The sequence below is a fragment of the Arachis ipaensis genome, chromosome B10, assembly GCF_059453495.1.
Source record: "Arachis ipaensis isolate K30076 ecotype BB chromosome B10, ASM5945349v1, whole genome shotgun sequence".
NCBI lineage: Eukaryota > Viridiplantae > Streptophyta > Magnoliopsida > Fabales > Fabaceae > Arachis > Arachis ipaensis.
In genome coordinates this window covers 52,694,358-52,711,576 of record NC_142435.1, presented here as the reverse complement: position 1 = coordinate 52,711,576, position 17,219 = coordinate 52,694,358, and the positions used below count along the sequence as shown (strand labels likewise).

Here is a 17,219-nt window from a genome sequence, read left to right as displayed (position 1 = left end):
TTTGCTAGAGTCCCCAATTAGAGGTGTCCAGGGTTCTTAAGCACACTCTTTGTTTTTTTTTTTGCTTTGGACCTTGACTTTAACCGCTCAGTCTCAAGTTTTCACTTGACACCTACACGCCACAAGCACATGGTTAGGGACAGCTTGGTTTAGCCGCTTAGACCAGGATTTTATTCCTTTAGGCCCTCCTATCCACTGATGCTCAAAGCCTTGGGATCCTTTTTATTTGCCCTTGCCTTTTGGTTTTAAGGGTTATTGGCTTTTTCTGCTTGCTTTTTCTTTTTCTTTCTATATTTTTTTTTTTTGCCTAATTTTTTTCTTCTCTTTTTTTTTTTTCTGCAAGCTTTGTTCTTTGCTGCTTTTTCTTGCTTCAAGAAACATTTTTATGATTTTTCAGATTATCAAATAACATGTCTCCTAGTCATCATTCTTTCAAGAGCCAACATATTTAACATTCTTAAACAACAACTTCAAAAGACATATGCACTGTTCAGGCATTCATTCAGAAAACAAGAAGCATTGTCACCACATCAATATAATTAAACTAAGTTCAAGGATAAATTCGAAACTCATGTAATTCTTGTTCTTTTGAATTAAAACAGTTTTTATTTAAGAGAGGTGATGGATTCATAGGACATTCATATCTTTAAGACAAAGTTACTAACTACTAATGATCATGTAATGAAGACACAAACATAGATAGGCACATAACATAGAAAACGAAAAACAGAGAAAGTAAGAACAAGGAATGAGTCCACCTTAGTGATGTTCTTGAGCTCTTCTATGTCTCTTCCTTGTCTTTGCTGCTCCTCCTTCTTTGCTTTTAGATCTTCTCTGATTTCATGAAGGATGATGGAGTGCTCTTGATGTTCCACCCTTAGTTGCTTCCAATAATTGTGTGGAAGAAAATGTATCCCCTGAGGTATCTCAGGGATCTCTTGATTTGCAGTCAAATGTTCTACCACTGAGCTATAGACCCTTGATGGAAGCTTTTGTCTTCCCTTTCCTCTTTCTAGAGGCTTCTCTGGCCTTAGGTGCCATCAATGGTTATGGAAAAAACAAAAAAGCTATGCTTTTTTTACCACACCAAACTTAGAATGTTGCTCGCCCTCGAGCAAAAGAAGAAAGAATAGAAGAATAAGAAGAAGATATGGAGGAGATGGAGGGAGATGTGTATTCGGCCATATGGGTGGGATTGGGTGGGAAAGAGATGTTGAATTTTGAAGGAAAGTGGGTGCTTGGATGTGAGTGGTAAGGGGTTAATAGGGAAGAGTGTTTATTGGGAATAGAGGATGATTGAGAAGAGAGAAGAGAGTGAGTGGAGGTAGGTGGGGATCCTGTGGGGTCCACAGATCTTGAGGTGTCAAGGCATTTACATCCCTGCACCAATTTAGGCATGCAAAATGCCCTTGCACACAACTCTGGGCGTTCAGCGCCAGGTTGGTGCCCAGTTTGGGCGTTCAACGCCCATTTGCTGCCATTTCTGGCATTGAACGCCAGGACCATGCTTGTTCTAGGCGTTCAGCGCCAGGATGCTCCCATTCTGGGCGTTCAGCGCCAGAACTATGCTCTGTTCTGGCGTTTGAACGCCAGACAGATGCTCCTCCAGGGTGTGATTTTTCTTCTGCTGTTTTTGATTCCGTTTTTGAATTTTTTGTTTATTTTGTGACTCCACATGATCATGAACCTAAGAAAACATGAAAAACAATAAAAATAAGAATTAGATAAACATTGGGTTGCCTCCCAACAAGCGCTTCTTTAATGTCAATAGCTTGACAGTGGGCTCTCATGGAGCCTCACAGATGTGCAGAGCTTTGTTGAGACTCTCCAACACCAAACTTAGAGTTTGGATATGGGAGTTCAACACCAAACTTAGAGTTTGGTTGTGGCCTCCCAACACCAAACTTAGAGTTTGACTGTGGGGGCTCTGGTTGACTCTGCTTGGAGAGAAGCTTTTCCTGCTTCCTCCCCATGGTTGCAGAGGGAGATCCTTGAGTTTTGAATACAAGGGAGTTCTCATTCCATTGAAGGAATATTTCACCTCTGTCAACATCAATCACAGCTCTTGCTGTGGCCAGGAAAGGTCTTCCTAGGATGATGGATTCATCCTCTTCCTTTCCAGTATCCAGGACTATGAAATCAGTAGGTATGTAAAGGCCCTCAACCTTTACTAATACATCTTCTACTTGTCCATAAGCCTGTTTTCTTGAGCTGTCTGCCATCTCTAGTGAGATTTTAGCAGCTTGCACCCCATAGATTCCCAGTTTCTCTATTACAGAGAGGGGCATGAGGTTTATTCCTGAACCAAGGTCACACAGAGCTTTAAAGATCCTAGTGCCTATGGTACAGGGTATTATGAACTTTCCAGGATCCTGTCTCTTCTGAGGTAATGTCAGTTGATCCAGATCACTCAGTTCATTAATGAACAAGGGAGGTTCAACTTCCCAAGCATCAATGCCAAATAATTTGGCATTCAGCTTCATGATTGCACCAAGAAACTTGGCAGTTTGCTCTTCAGTAACATCCTCATTCTCTTCAGAAGAGGAATACTCATCAGAGCTCATGAAGGACATAAGGAGGTTCAATGGGATCTCTATAGTCTCTAGATGAGCCTCAGAGTCCTTTGATTCCGCAGAGGGAAGCTCCTTATTGATCACTGGACGTCCCAGGAGGTCTTCCTCCTTGGGATTCACGTCCTCTTCTTTCCTCACATGTTCGGCCATGGCACTTATGTCAATGGTCTTGCACTCTCCTTTTGGGTTCTCTTCTGTATTGCTTGGGAGAGTACTAGGAGGGATTTCAGTGATCCTTTTACACAGCTGGCCCACTTGTGCTTCCAAATTTCTAATGGAAGACCTTGTTTCATTCATGAAACGTACAGTGGTCTTAGATAGATCAGAGACTAGATTTGCTAAATTAGAAGCATTTTGTTCAAAGTTCTCTGTCTGTTGCTGAGTTGATGATGGAAAAGGCTTGCTATTGCTAAACCTGTTTCTTCCACCATTATTAAAGCCTTGTTGGGGCTTTTGATCCTTCCATGAGAAATTTGGATGATTTCTCCATGTTGAGTTATAGGTGTTTCCATAAGGTTCACCTAAATAATTTACCTCTGCTATTGCAGGGTTCTCAGGATCATAGGCTTCCTCTTCAGAAGATGCCTCTTGAGTACTGTTGGATGCAGCTTGCATTCCATGCAGACTCTGAGATATCATATTGACTTGCTGAGTCAATATTTTATTCTGAGCCAATATGGCATTAAGAGTATCAACCTCAAGAACTCCCTTCTTCATAGGCGTCCCATTGATTACAGGATTCCTTTCAGAAGTGTACATGAACTGGTTATTAGCAACCATGTCAATGAGTTCTTGAGCTTCTGTAGGCGTTTTCTTTAGGTGAATGGATCCACCTGCAGAAGTGTCCAGTGACATCTTTGATAGCTCAGATAAACCATCATAGAATATATCCAGGATGGTCCATTCTATGATGGTTTATCTGAGCTATCAAAGATGTCACTGGACACTTCTGCAGGTGGATCCATTCACCTAAAGAAAACGCCTGCAGAAGCTCAAGAACTCATTGACATGGTTGCTAATAACCAGTTCATGTACACTTCTGAAAGGAATCCTGTGAGTAATGGGACGCCTATGAAGAAGGGAGTTCTTGAAGTTGATACTCTGAATGCCATATTGGCTCAGAATAAAATATTGACTCAGCAAGTCAATATGATTTCTCAGAGTCTGCATGGAATGCAAGCTGCATCCAACAGTACTCAAGAGGCTTCTCCTGAAGAAGAAGCTTATGATCCTGAGAACCCTGCAATAGCAGAGGTAAATTACTTAGGTGAACCTTATGGAAACACCTATAACTCAACATGGAGAAATCATCCAAATTTCTCATGGAAGGATCAAAAGTCCCAACAAGGCTTTAATAATGGTGGAAGAAACAGGTTTAGCAATAGCAAGCCTTTTCCATCATCAACTCAGCAACAGACAGAGAAATCTGAACAAAATGCTTTTAATTTAGCAAGTTTAGTCTCTGATCTATCTAAGGCCACTGTAAGTTTCATGAATGAAACAAGGTCTTCCATTAGAAATCTGGAAGCACAAGTGGGCCAGTTGAGTAAAAGGATCACTGAAATCCCTCCTAGTACTCTCCCAAGCAATACAGAAGAGAACCCAAAAGGAGAGTGCAAGGCCATTGACATAAGCGCCATGGCCGAACCTGTGAGGAGAGGAGAGGACGTGAATCCCAAGGAGGAAGACCTCCTGGGACGTCCAGTGATCAATAAGGAGCTTCCCTCTGGGGAACCAAAGGACTCTGAGGCTCATCTAGAGACTATAGAGATCCCATTGAACCTCCTTATGCCCTTCATGAGCTCTGATGAGTATTCCTCTTCTGAAGAGAATGAGGATGTTACTGAAGAGCAAACTGCCAAATTTCTTGGTGCAATCATGAAGCTAAATGCCAAATTATTTGGCATTGATACTTGGGAAGTTGAACCTCCCTTGTTCATCAATGAACTAAGTGATCTGGATCAACTGACATTGCCTCAGAAGAGACAGGATCCTGGAAAGTTCATAATACCCTGTACCATAGGCACCATGATCTTTAAAGCTCTGTGTGACCTTGGTTCAGGTATAAACCTCATGCCCCTCTCTGTAATAGAGAAACTGGGAATCTATGGGGTGCAAGCTGCTAAAATCTCACTAGAGATGGCAGACAGCTCAAGAAAACAGGCTTATGGACAAGTAGAAGATGTATTAGTAAAGGTTGAGGGCCTTTACATACCTGCTGATTTCATAGTCCTGGATACTGGAAAGGAAGAGGATGAATCCATCATCCTAGAAAGACCTTTCCTGGCCACAGCAAGAGCTGTGATTGATGTTGACAGAGGTGAACTAGTCCTTCAATGGAATGAGGACTCCCTTGTGTTTACAACTCAAGGATCTCCCTCTGCAACCATGGAGAGGAAGCAGAAAAAGCTTCTCTCCAAGCAGAGTCAACCAGAGTCCCCACAGTCAAACTCTAAGTTTGGTGTTGGGAGGCCAAAACCAAACTCTAAGTTTGGTGTTGAACTCCCATATCCAAACTCTAAGTTTGGTGTTGGAGAGTCTCAACAAAGCTCTGCACATCTGTGAGGCTCCATGAGAGCTCACTGTCAAGCTATTGACATTAAAGAAGCACTTGTTGGGAGGCAACCCAATGTTTATCTAATTCTTATTTTTATTGTTTTTCATGTTCTCTTAGGTTCATGATCATGTGGAGTCACAAAATAAATATAAAAATTGAAAACGGAATCAAAAACAGCAGAAGAAAAATCACACCCTGGAGGAGCATCTGCCTGGCGTTCAAACGCCAGAATAGAGCATAGTTCTGGCGCTGAACGCCCAGAACAAGCATGGTTCTGGCGTTCAACGCCAGAAATGGCAGCAAATGGGCGTTGAACGCCCAAAATGGGCACCAACCTGGCGCTGAACGCCCAGAGTTGTGTGCAAGGGCATTTTGCATGCCTAAATTGGTGCAAGGATGTAAATGCCTTGATGATGCCAAGGCATCATAGGCTAGTTTCACTAGCATTTTTCTGTTAGTTTTAGTTGTTTTATGCATTTTCTTGAGCTTAAAGTAACCAAAAATGGTTAAATGAAGAACAAAGTAATGAACCATCCAAACAATATGATTTTGATGCAAATTCCATGAGTTTTAGTTATATTACTTAAAAGCTATGAATGAAAGATTTCTCATGAAATTTTGCAAGACTTTGATGCAATTGTTTGGATGATTTCAGGGAAGAAGAGGCTAAGCAAGGAAGCAACAAAATCAATAAAGGAAGCTTGAATATCACATGTGGAGTTTAAGTTCCAGTTTAAGCCTAAACTGGAGCTTAAACGCCAAAATCATGAAGGATAAGAAATGCTGGGATTGAAGTTTAACCTCCAGTTTGACTTCAAACTGGAGGTTAAACGCCAGAATGAAAAGCCTCACTTAAGGAGCATTCCACGTTTAACCTCCAGTTTGACCTCAAACTGGAGGTTAAACGCCAGAATGAGTATGCCACCCAGGGAGGAGTTCCACGTTTAACCTCCAGTTTGACCTCAAACTGGAGGTTAAACGCCAGAACCAGGAAGAGTACCAGGGAGCCATTCCACGTTTAAGCTCCAGTTTGACTCAAACTGGAGCTTAAACGTGTTCGATAGCTTTTCTACTCCAGGGTTGCTCTCTCCATCTCCACGTTTAACCTCCAGTTTGACCGCAAACTGGAGGTTAAACGTGTTCGACACCTCCAGGGCCACCATTCCAAGCTTCCACGTTTAACCTCCAGTTTGACCTCAAACTGGAGGTTAAACGTGTTCGACCTCCAGTATGCCTCCACCCTTTTCCACGTTTAACCTCCAGTTTGACCTCAAACTGGAGGTTAAACGTGTTCGACCTCCAGGGCTGCCTTTCCTATCTCCACGTTTAAGCTTCAGTTTAACCTTAAACTGAAGCTTAAACGTGTTCGACTACATGACTCTCCAGGGCTACCTTCTTCCATTTCCACGTTTAAGCTTCAGTTTAACCTTAACTGAAGCTTAAACGTGCTTCTACAAAAGGCCTCACTGGAAGTGTCTGGCGTTTAAGCTGCAGTTTAAGCTTAAACTACAACTTAAACGCCACTCTTGGAAAAGGTTTCTGGGCCAAAAATATTGTGATTTAAGTTAGTCTTTGAGCACAAATATTAACTTAAACTTACTTTGGTATGAAACCCAATTGAATATCATGGTTTATGGGATTGGGCCTGAAGGATTGATGAGTTTGAAATCTCAATTTATTGAGTCATGTGTCATTATTTGATTATCACTAAATTGGCTCAATAAATGTTACAGGATTTGGATCAACAACCTCATCAAGGTTATGGATCATAAACCCAAGGCAAAAGGAAAGCAAGGAGAGGCCTCAAAGCCCAAGAAGCACAACTGAAGCTCAATATAGAAAGTGTATAAATAGGATAAAAGTTAAGTTAGAGAGGACTTTTACTTTGACTTTTAGCTAGTTTTCCTTTTCTTTGTAATTGAATTCAGAGCTATGATTCACTAAACCCCCTTTCATTGGGTTAGGGAGCTCTATTGTAATTCAATGAATCAATAATAGTTTATCTTCTTCTTCAATCTTTTCTCTTGAATTTTGTTAGAAAGCTTCTCGATCTAATTCCATTGAGTAGTTGTCTTGGGAAAGAAACTACTCATACTTGGAATCCTTCGGAGCCTTGGGAAAGGAATGGAGGATTCATGCTAGAGAAGCTTTCTCACAGTGGATTGGATTGGGGTTTGGATGGATATTGTGACATGTAATCCTACCAAATTGTGGTTCATGAAATTGTGTGGTATAATCAGTGATCAAGCATCATCTCTTCTTATGAACATTTAAACCAAGGGATTGGGAATTTGTTTGTTTTTAGAGAGCATTGGTGAGCCAAGGAATTGGGATCCAATCATATAAGATTGCCAAGCAAAATTTAATGAACGCATTGGTTGAGGAAGAGATAAACATGTTTTGATTCGGAGATCTCAATATCTCCTATAACCCAATGAATTCCCCAATTCTGATTTCCACTTTCTCTTTACATTCTGCTACTCAATTCATGCAATCACCCCCATTCCCTTTTAATTTCAGCAATTTAGTTTCTGCTCTTTAATTCATGCAATTTAAGATTCCGCCATTTCAATTTCTTGTCATTTACTTTTCCCGCCACTTTTACATTCCGCAATACTCATCTCAATCTTGATTCCGCTCAACTAGAACACACTTCTAATCCGAATTGCTCACTCAACCAATCCTTGTGGGATTCGACCTCACTCTATTGTGAGTTTTTACTTGACGATAACCGGTGCACTTGCCGGAAGGAATTTTGCCGATCGTGCAATTTCCTAAATCGTAGCATAACACGTTTATGCGCATCAAGTTTATGGCGCCGTTGCCGGGGATTGGTTTTCAATTGACAATTCTCAAATTGGAAGCTAACTAGATTGAGCAATTTTCTCTTGCTTTGTTAATTCTGTTCAAGATACTTGTTGAACTTTAATTCCTGCACTTGGTTACATGCTTTCCTTCTTTATGCCTTTAAACTCATGCAACTAACTCACTGACTCACTAACTGTTTGAATTAATTCCTCAATTGAGCTAACCATACTCTTCCATTAACCAAGAGTATTTCACTTGTTTGTGTTTGAGCTGTGATCTTGTATGACAGGTAGGAGAGGAGAGACATCAACTCCTCCATATACCGAACCAGAGAGGACCCTTCATAGACTTAGAAGGGAAGCAAGAGGGAAGAGAGTAGTGGGAGAAGAGGAATCTGAAGGAGAATCTGAGGACAATTTTGAGGAAGCTTTAGATCTCATCATGGATAGAGAAGTTCACAACCATGAGAGAGCTGATGGAAACGATGCCATCCCTGAGAGGAGGGTTCTTAGTTCATACATAAACCCAACCTCTGGGAATTGTGGTAGTAGCATCCAGAAACCACCCATTCAGGCCAACAATTTTGAGCTCAAGCCACAGCTAATATCACTTGTGGAAAATCATTGTTCCTTTGGAGGAAGTGCTAATGAAGACCCAAACCAACATCTCACAAAATTCCTGAGAATTTGTGACACTGTGAAGTCCAATGGAGTCCAGGAAGATGCCTATAAACTGCTTTTGTTCCCATTTTCACTTAGGGACAAAGCAGCTAAGTGGCTGGAATCATTCCCAAGGGGGAGTCTAACAACATGGGATGAGGTGGAAAGCAAGTTTCTGGCACGTTTCTACCCTCCACAAAAGGTCAATAGGCTTCGATCTGAGGTTCAGACTTTTAGACAACAAGATGGTGAAACTCTCTACGAGGCATGGGAGAGATTCAAGGACTTGACAAGGAAATGCCCACCAAACATGTTCCATGATTGGGTGCAACTGCACATCTTCTATGATGGGCTCTCTTATGAATCAAGGAAGGCTGTAGACCATTCATCAGGAGGTTCATTGAACAGGAAAAAGACTGTGGAAGAAGCCATTGAAGTGATCGAGACAGTAGCTGAGAATGAGTACTACTATGCATCAGAAAGGCACAACACTAAGGGAGTCATGGAGCTGAACAATGTTGATACAATTCTAGCCCAAAACAAGGTGTTTGCCAAGCAACTAGCAGAGCTTACCAGGCAATTAGAAACAAAGCAAGTGGCTGCAATACACACACAAGATCAAGAGGAAGTAGGCATTGAAGGAGGTGATTGGGATGAGGCTAACTATGTGGGAAACCAACAAAGGCAATCATATGATCCACATTCCAACACTTACAACCCAGGCTGGAGAAACCACCCAAACTTTGGGTGGGGAAACCAACAAACCCAACCACAAAACCACAAACCTTACAACCACAACCAACAAAACAATTCCACATACCAAAACTCCAACCAAAGATCATACCAAGCCACACAAAACACTTACCCCCAATCATCATATCATGGCCAAGATAATCAACATACCCAACCTAATCCGAACCAACAATTTCAAGATCAATTCAACCGAATAGAAGGAATTATGGCAACCATGAGTCAAGACATCATTGAACTGAAGAGCTTCAGGGATGATGTGAGAACTACCTTAAGAAACCATGGTGAAAAACTCAAAAGGATGGAATCTCAAGTAGGAGAGCTATCTCAACAGGCACCCAAATCAACTGCAGTGTTCCCTAGTGACACAGAAAAGAATCCTAAAGGGGAACAAAAGAGAGTAAGATGGGAAGAATGCAAAGCCATCACCATAATGAAGGAAGTCTCAGAAGAAGAAGGAATCAGGCCCTCAGAGCAGGAACCAGAAATCTTGAAGGAAGGTGTGGAAGAAGTTAAGCAAGAAGGTGGAACTGAGCAAGCCAAGGAACTGCAAAAAGGCATGATGGAAATATACCAATCAAAAGCACCATTTCCTGAGAGGTTAGGAGGAGGTGAAAAAAGGAAAACCTACTCAAGGTTTCTAGAGACATTTAACTCTCTTCATGTCAATATTCCCTTTCTTGAGATTCTTCATCAAATGCCCACACACATCAAGTATTTAAAGGAATTGTTAAGCAAAAAAAGAGTTTTGAAGGGAGGACAAACAGTAACAATGAACAAAGAATGCAGTGCTCTCATCAAGAAGGACACACTCTCTAAGAAAACGGACCCAGGAAGTTTTCATATCCCTTGCATCATAGGGGAAACAAAAATTGACAGAGGATTCTGTGATCTAGGAGCTAGCATAAATGTGATGCCTCTAACTCTTATGAAGAGGCTACAACTGAATGAGGTGAGATCCACTGATGTAATCATACAACTGGCTGACAAAACTCAGAAGCAAGCTGAAGGGGTAGTTGAAAATGTGCTGGTGAAAGTGGGGGATTATTATTTCCCCACAGACTTTGTCATTGTGGACATGGAGGAAAGCTACTTACACCCTATCATTCTGGGCAGACCATTTCTAGCCACTACTAGAGCACTCATAGATGTAGAACAAGGAGAGCTAATTCTGAGAATACATGATGAACAGCTCATTTTCAAAGTCTTCAAACCTGCATCTGAGCCTGAACCAGAACCTGAAAAGCCTAAAGATGATAGTAGCCATCCGTGTTTGGAGGAAAGTAATCCAGCAGCTGAGACTCTAAAACAGTCATTGGAAGGCAAACAAGAGTTGCAAGAGTTAGAGCCACAAGAATCAGTGGAAACAGATCAGAAGGATCCTCCTGACATAAAGGTCAATGAAGAAATCCTCAAGAGAAAGGGAAGAGTGATAGGGAGATTGCCAAGAGGATGGAGAAACAAGAAAATTCCCACTGAAGGTTTTTCTCCGGGAGATAACGTGATATCAAGTCATTATCTGCCAATCCCACCTGGCCTCAAAACCATTCCTTCCCAGCTCCCTCAAGTGTTCACAATCAGGAAAGTTCTTTCTATGGAACATTTAGAGGTCATGAATGAATCAAGTGGGGACGTTTTCATAGTGAGAGGAGAGGACGTCAAGCACTACAATCCACCCTAACAAGGGACAACCGTCAAGCTAGTGACGTTAAAGAAGCGCTTCATGGGAGGCAACCCATGTTTTTAGTATCCTTAATCTTTAGTGCTTTGCTTTACATCTAATAAAGCATGGTTTCTTATGCATGAACTTGAATCCTCAGGACAACTATTGATTAAGTGCACTAAACCTTGCATGTAAATTACGATGGGTCTCTAAGTTTGGTGTGCTTGATGGCACTCCCAAATCTTACTCGAATTGAATTCCATCTTTCATTCAAGGTGCACAACCAAACATTAAGTTTGGTGTTCTTTTTGAACACAGTTTATGAAAAGCAAGAAGTTCCTCTGGATTTCAAAATTCATGACAAGTATACCATTCACATGTTTTAATACTTTGGTTTCAATTACTTAGGTTAGTCACTTTGTTTAGAATCAAAGAGCCAAGGTGACTATGATTTATTAGAATTATGCACACTCATTAAGGACAACCAATATGGATTTCATGTCATCGGGAGACCTAACACCTGAAGCTAAAGGGTGGTATGCAATAGTTAGGAGATCCATCCTACCCACTGCAAACTCTTCAGAAATAGTCCCTAAAAGAGCCATCTTGCTACATTGCATTATGGTTGGAGGAGAGATCAAAGTTCATAAACTCATTGCTGAACAGATACAAGAGTTTAGTGAGAAAAGTGACCCTGAATCCTGGCTCCACTTCCCTAGCACTATCATTAGACTATGCATCGATGCCCAAGTACCACTTGAGGATGAAAGACCTAATTGGCTATATCCTGGACTGGCCATAACTGCGCACAGAATGACTCTTGGCCCAACTCCTCCAAGACATACAAGAAGAAGAAATGAAGAAGGGCAATAAGTGGAAGCCGAGCAAGAAGCAGAACAAGAAAGACAGGAAGGAGAAGATAGAGAAGAAGAGCAAGAAGAGCAAGCAACTCCTGAAAGAAGACAACGAATTCCCAGAGACCCCATGGATATGAGCAGAATGCAGGAAATCATGGAAGGAATGTCTCAACAATACATGAGGTCTCAGGAGAGACAAGAGGACTTTCATCTAAAAATGATGGATATGCAAAGGAACTTTGAATCAAGATTCTTCGATCTGCAAAGGGAACAAAATTTACACTTACAGGAATCCTTCAGCCACATATGCCAACACCAAGATGCCAATGTCTTGGCAATCAAGGAAGCCACCACTTTACAGAATGCAAGATACTCAGTCCAAGCTGATTACAACATCAGTTCGCAAATCAAGCTTAACTACATAGGGGAACATCTACACAAGATGGACCCAGCATTCCCAGCTTATGATGAGTATTTCAAAGGGAGGAAAGAAGGAGAAATAAACAAGGCAATGATCCTTGAAAAAGGAGTGGAAGAAACGATGAAAAAAGCTGGATTCTGGAAAAAGCTCATAAGAAAAGACAAGGGAGGCACAAGTGGTCAAAAAGAGGCAGGAAGCAAGAAGAAGCAGGATCCCAAGAATTAAGAAGAACCAAGCAATAAATAAGAGGTGGTCTCGTTCCTTAATAATCAAATGATAATTGGTGAATTGTCTTTATGAACGTGTTTTCATCATAAGTCATTTAAGTGTTATGTGGAGTTTTTTTTTTATGAGTCGTTTTTTTTAGTATGTGTGTTTGTTAATTGCTTTGAATAAAGTGAATGCCTAGATGTTTGGATATAACTTCACCTTCTTAAACAAGTGCGTGCCATGCTTGTTCTGTTTCCAAAAATAAAAGAAAAGTTTGAACAAAAGTAACTTGGCTAAATTAGTGACAAATCAAGTAGAATTAAGTGGTGGTATGCATGCTTGATTGTTTAGTCAGATCACTAAAATTAGAGTGTAGAATTATCATTTTTTTATGTAGAAAGTGAACATTGTCTATGGATCTTGATGAATAAATGTCTTTGGCCATGAAAAAGAAAGAAAAAGAAAAAGAAAAAGCCACGGAAAAAGGCAACCAAAAAGCAAAAAAAAATTGAGAAAATAAGCTAGGTACCAATGGTTTGAACTTCTGAGACAAATGCCTGTGGTGTTTATGTATTAAGGATATGCTTGGATGAATAGGTTCTGAGGAGTGTTTCAACACTTGGTAACTTGGGTTAACTAACCCGGGATTATCAACCAAAAGTCCATTATCAAGAGCAACCTAAATACAAAACATTTAGTCACACAAAGAGGTGCTGGGCACCAATGTCTCAAGAAGAAATGTGAACTAAAATGCCTAAGGTGGATATGTGTAGTGCACTGATAAGAAAAAGAAAATGCCAAAGGCTTGTGCAACACATGACACTAAGCAAACAAGGAGCAAAAGAAGCTCTAAGAAAAAGAAAAGAAAAACAAAGAAGAGAAAAGTGCCAAAGACATAAGAATAACAAGAGGCCATAGCAATTTTTGATGGATGCAATGAAAAAGTGATAATCATACCTGATAAGTATGAAAAAGTGATGCTGCAACTTTCTGCATAAAACCCTTCTGATGAACTTCAAATGCTTGCTAATATAGCCAATGTAATTGCTTTCTGTTTCATACTTTCTTCTCAAATAACTCAGGACTTGCTTAGGGACAAGCAAGTATTAAGTTTGGTGTTGTGATGCCAAGGCATCATAGGCTAGTTTCACTAGCATTTTTCTGTTAGTTTTAGTTGTTTTATGCATTTTCTTGAGCTTAAAGTAACCAAAAATGGTTAAATGAAGAACAAAGTAATGAACCATCCAAACAATATGATTTTGATGCAAATTCCATGAGTTTTAGTTATATTACTTAAAAGCTATGAATGAAAGATTTCTCATGAAATTTTGCAAGACTTTGATGCAATTGTTTGGATGATTTCAGGGAAGAAGAGGCTAAGCAAGGAAGCAACAAAATCAATAAAGGAAGCTTGAATATCACATGTGGAGTTTAAGTTCCAGTTTAAGCCTAAACTGGAGCTTAAACGCCAAAATCATGAAGGATAAGAAATGCTGGGATTGAAGTTTAACCTCCAGTTTGACTGGAGGTTAAACGCCAGAATGAAAAGCCTCACTTAAGGAGCATTCCACGTTTAACCTCCAGTTTGACCTCAAACTGGAGGTTAAACGCCAGAATGAGTATGCCACCCAGGGAGGAGTTCCACGTTTAACCTCCAGTTTGACCTCAAACTGGAGGTTAAACGCCAGAACCAGGAAGAGTACCAGGGAGCCATTCCACGTTTAAGCTCCAGTTTGACTCAAACTGGAGCTTAAACGTGTTCGATAGCTTTTCTACTCCAGGGTTGCTCTCTCCATCTCCACGTTTAACCTCCAGTTTGACCGCAAACTGGAGGTTAAACGTGTTCGACACCTCCAGGGCCACCATTCCAAGCTTCCACGTTTAACCTCCAGTTTGACCTCAAACTGGAGGTTAAACGTGTTCGACCTCCAGTATGCCTCCACCCTTTTCCACGTTTAACCTCCAGTTTGACCTCAAACTGGAGGTTAAACGTGTTCGACCTCCAGGGCTGCCTTTCCTATCTCCACGTTTAAGCTTCAGTTTAACCTTAAACTGAAGCTTAAACGTGTTCGACTACATGACTCTCCAGGGCTACCTTCTTCCATTTCCACGTTTAAGCTTCAGTTTAACCTTAACTGAAGCTTAAACGTGCTTCTACAAAAGGCCTCACTGGAAGTGTCTGGCGTTTAAGCTGCAGTTTAAGCTTAAACTACAACTTAAACGCCACTCTTGGAAAAGGTTTCTGGGCCAAAAATATTGTGATTTAAGTTAGTCTTTGAGCACAAATATTAACTTAAACTTACTTTGGTATGAAACCCAATTGAATATCATGGTTTATGGGATTGGGCCTGAAGGATTGATGAGTTTGAAATCTCAATTTATTGAGTCATGTGTCATTATTTGATTATCACTAAATTGGCTCAATAAATGTTACAGGATTTGGATCAACAACCTCATCAAGGTTATGGATCATAAACCCAAGGCAAAAGGAAAGCAAGGAGAGGCCTCAAAGCCCAAGAAGCACAACTGAAGCTCAATATAGAAAGTGTATAAATAGGATAAAAGTTAAGTTAGAGAGGACTTTTACTTTGACTTTTAGCTAGTTTTCCTTTTCTTTGTAATTGAATTCAGAGCTATGATTCACTAAACCCCCTTTCATTGGGTTAGGGAGCTCTATTGTAATTCAATGAATCAATAATAGTTTATCTTCTTCTTCAATCTTTTCTCTTGAATTTTGTTAGAAAGCTTCTCGATCTAATTCCATTGAGTAGTTGTCTTGGGAAAGAAACTACTCATACTTGGAATCCTTCGGAGCCTTGGGAAAGGAATGGAGGATTCATGCTAGAGAAGCTTTCTCACAGTGGATTGGATTGGGGTTTGGATGGATATTGTGACATGTAATCCTACCAAATTGTGGTTCATGAAATTGTGTGGTATAATCAGTGATCAAGCATCATCTCTTCTTATGAACATTTAAACCAAGGGATTGGGAATTTGTTTGTTTTTAGAGAGCATTGGTGAGCCAAGGAATTGGGATCCAATCATATAAGATTGCCAAGCAAAATTTAATGAACGCATTGGTTGAGGAAGAGATAAACATGTTTTGATTCGGAGATCTCAATATCTCCTATAACCCAATGAATTCCCCAATTCTGATTTCCACTTTCTCTTTACATTCTGCTACTCAATTCATGCAATCACCCCCATTCCCTTTTAATTTCAGCAATTTAGTTTCTGCTCTTTAATTCATGCAATTTAAGATTCTGCCATTTCAATTTCTTGTCATTTACTTTTCCCGCCACTTTTACATTCCGCAATACTCATCTCAATCTTGATTCCGCTCAACTAGAACACACTTCTAATCCGAATTGCTCACTCAACCAATCCTTGTGGGATTCGACCTCACTCTATTGTGAGTTTTTACTTGACGATAACCGGTGCACTTGCCGGAAGGAATTTTGCCGATCGTGCAATTTCCTAAATCGTAGCATAACACGTTTATGCGCATCAAGTTTATGGCGCCGTTGCCGGGGATTGGTTTTCGATTGACAATTCTCAAATTGGAAGCTAACTAGATTGAGCAATTTTCTCTTGCTTTGTTAATTCTGTTCAAGATACTTGTTGAACTTTAATTCCTGCACTTGGTTACATGCTTTCCTTCTTTATGCCTTTAAACTCATGCAACTAACTCACTGACTCACTAACTGTTTGAATTAATTCCTCAATTGAGCTAACCATACTCTTCCATTAACCAAGAGTATTTCACTTGTTTGTGTTTGAGCTGTGATCTTGTATGACAGGTAGGAGAGGAGAGACATCAACTCCTCCATATACCGAACCAGAGAGGACCCTTCATAGACTTAGAAGGGAAGCAAGAGGGAAGAGAGTAGTGGGAGAAGAGGAATCTGAAGGAGAATCTGAGGACAATTTTGAGGAAGCTTTAGATCTCAACATGGATAGAGAAGTTCACAACCATGAGAGAGCTGATGGAAACGATGCCATCCCTGAGAGGAGGGTTCTTAGTTCATACATAAACCCAACCTCTGGGAATTGTGGTAGTAGCATCCAGAAACCACCCATTCAGGCCAACAATTTTGAGCTCAAGCCACAGCTAATATCACTTGTGGAAAATCATTGTTCCTTTGGAGGAAGTGCTAATGAAGACCCAAACCAACATCTCACAAAATTCCTGAGAATTTGTGACACTGTGAAGTCCAATGGAGTCCAGGAAGATGCCTATAAACTGCTTTTGTTCCCATTTTCACTTAGGGACAAAGCAGCTAAGTGGCTGGAATCATTCCCAAGGGGGAGTCTAACAACATGGGATGAGGTGGAAAGCAAGTTTCTGGCACGTTTCTACCCTCCACAAAAGGTCAATAGGCTTCGATCTGAGGTTCAGACTTTTAGACAACAAGATGGTGAAACTCTCTACGAGGCATGGGAGAGATTCAAGGACTTGACAAGGAAATGCCCACCAAACATGTTCCATGATTGGGTGCAACTGCACATCTTCTATGATGGGCTCTCTTATGAATCAAGGAAGGCTGTAGACCATTCATCAGGAGGTTCATTGAACAGGAAAAAGACTGTGGAAGAAGCCATTGAAGTGATCGAGACAGTAGCTGAGAATGAGTACTACTATGCATCAGAAAGGCACAACACTAAGGGAGTCATGGAGCTGAACCATGTTGATACAATTCTAGCCCAAAACAAGGTGTTTG

The 17,219-nt window shown here is 40.7% G+C and overlaps 2 non-coding genes across 2 annotated transcripts; both read right to left on the bottom strand.

Moving 5' to 3' along the window:
- Window positions 1–8,805: 8,805 nt before the first annotated feature.
- LOC148580047 (small nucleolar RNA R71) lies at window positions 8,806–8,909 on the bottom strand. The gene has a single exon (XR_015899305.1). It is a non-coding gene; the product is annotated as a small nucleolar RNA R71 (small nucleolar RNA).
- Window positions 8,910–16,876: 7,967 nt separating this feature from the next.
- LOC148580046 (small nucleolar RNA R71) lies at window positions 16,877–16,980 on the bottom strand. Its single transcript, XR_015899300.1, has one exon. It is a non-coding gene; the product is annotated as a small nucleolar RNA R71 (small nucleolar RNA).
- Window positions 16,981–17,219: the final 239 nt, after the last annotated feature.